Genomic DNA, 2,447 nt, shown 5'->3' with positions numbered 1-2,447 from the left:
ATCTGGCCTACCTGGTTAAATAAAAGTGATCTGGCCTAACCTGGTTAAATAAAAGTGATCTGGCCTAACCTGGTTAAATAAAGGCGATCTGGTCTACCTGGTTAAATAAAGGTGATCTGGCCTAACCTGGTTAAATAAAGGTGATCTGGCCTAACCTGGTTAAATAAAGGTGATCTGGCCTAACCTGGTTAAATAAAGGTGATCTGGTCTACCTGGTTAAATAAAGGTGATCTGGCCTAACCTGGTTAAATAAAGGTGATCTGGTCTACCTGGTTAAATAAAGGTGATCTGGCCTAACCTGGTTAAATAAAGGTGATCTGGTCTACCTGGTTAAATAAAGGTGATCTGGCCTAACCTGGTTAAATAAAGGTGATCTGGCCTAACCTGGTTAAATAAAGGTGATCTGGCCTAACCTGGTTAAATAAAGGTGATCTGGCCTAACCTGGTTAAATAAAGGTGATCTGGCCTAACCTGGTTAAATAAAGGTGATCTGGCCTAACCTGGTTAAATAAAGGTGATCTGGCCTAACCTGGTTAAATAAAAGTGATCTGGCCTAACCTGGTTAAATAAAAGTGATCTGGCCTAACCTGGTTAAATAAAAGTGATCTGGCCTAACCTGGTTAAATAAAGGTGATCTGGCCTAACCTGGTTAAATAAAGGTGATCTGGCCTAACCTGGTTAAATAAATGTGATCTGGCCTAACGTGGTTAAATAAAAGTGATCTGGCCTAACCTGGTTAAATAAAGGTGATCTGGCCTAACCTGGTTAAATAAAGGTGATCTGGCCTAACCTGGTTAAATAAAGGTGATCTGGCCTAACCTGGTTAAATAAAAGTGATCTGGCCTAACCGGTTAAATAAAGGTGATCTGGCCTAACCTGGTTAAATAAAAGTGATCTGGCCTAACCTGGTTAAATAAAAGTGATCTGGCCTAACCGGTTAAATAAAGGTGATCTTGCCTAACCTGGTTAAATAAAAGTGATATAGCCTAACCTGGTTAAATAAAGGTGATCTGGCCTAACCTGGTTAAATAAAAGTGATCTGGCCTAACCTGGTTAAATTTACATTTACATTTACATTTAGGTCATTTAGCAGACGCTCTTATCCAGAGCGACTTACAAATTGGTGCATTCACCTTATGACATCCAGTGGGACAGTCACTTAACAATAGTGCATCTAAAACTTAGGGGGGGTGGGGTGAGAGGGATTACTTAACCTATCCTAGGTATTCCTTAAAGAGGTGGGGTTTCAGGTGTCTCCGGAAGGTGGTGATTGACTCCGCTGTCCTGGCGTCGTGAGGGAGTTTGTTCCACCATTGGGGGGCCAGGGCAGCGAACAGTTTTGACTGGGCTGAGCGGGAGCTGTCCTTCCTCAGTGGTAGGGAGGCGAGCAGGCCAGAGGTGGATGAACGCAGTGCCCTTGTTTGGGTGTAGGGCCTGATCAGAGCCTGGAGGTACTGAGGTGCCGTTCCCCTCACAGCTCCGTAGGCAAGCACCATGGTCTTGTAGCGGATGCGAGCTTCAACTGGAAGCCAGTGGAGAGAACGGAGGAGCGGGGTGACGTGAGAGAACTTGGGAAGGTTGAACACCAGACGGGCTGCGGCGTTCTGGATGAGTTGAAGGGGTTTAATGGCACAGGCAGGGAGCCCAGCCAACAGCGAGTTGCAGTAATCCAGACGGGAGATGACAAGTGCCTGGATTAGGACCTGCGCCGCTTCCTGTGTGAGGCAGGGTCGTACTCTGCGGATGTTGTAGAGCATGAACCTACAGGAACGGGCCACCGCCTTGATGTTAGTTGAGAACGACAGGGTGTTGTCCAGGATCACGCCAAGGTTCTTGGCGCTCTGGGAGGAGGACACAATGGAGTTGTCAACCGTGATGGCGAGATCATGGAACGGGCAGTCCTTCCCCGGGAGGAAGAGCAGCTCCGTCTTGCCGAGGTTCAGCTTGAGGTGGTGATCCGTCATCCACACTGATATGTCTGCCAGACATGCAGAGATGCGATTCACCACCTGGTCATCAGAAGGGGGAAAGGAGAAGATTAATTGTGTGTCATCTGCATAGCAATGATAAGAGAGACCATGTGAGGTTATGACAGAGCCAAGTGACTTGGTGTATAGCGAGAAGAGGAGAGGGCCAAGAACAGAGCCCTGGGGGACACCAGTGGTGAGAGCGCGTGGTGAGGAGACAGATTCTCGCCACGCCACCTGGTAGGAGCGACCTGTCAGGTAGGACGCAATCCAAGCGTGGGCCGCGCCGGAGATGCCCAACTCGGAGAGGGTGGAGAGGAGGATCTGATGGTTCACAGTATCGAAGGCAGCCGATAGATCTAGAAGGATGAGAGCAGAGGAGAGAGAGTTAGCTTTAGCAGTGCGGAGCGCCTCCGTGATACAGAGGAGAGCAGTCTCAGTTGAATGACTAGTCTTGAAACCTGACTGATTTGGATCAAG

Source organism: Oncorhynchus gorbuscha, unplaced genomic scaffold, assembly GCF_021184085.1.
Source record: "Oncorhynchus gorbuscha isolate QuinsamMale2020 ecotype Even-year unplaced genomic scaffold, OgorEven_v1.0 Un_scaffold_5653, whole genome shotgun sequence".
In the NCBI taxonomy this organism is placed as follows: Eukaryota; Metazoa; Chordata; class Actinopteri; order Salmoniformes; family Salmonidae; genus Oncorhynchus; species Oncorhynchus gorbuscha.
This window is presented reverse-complemented; position numbering follows the sequence as displayed.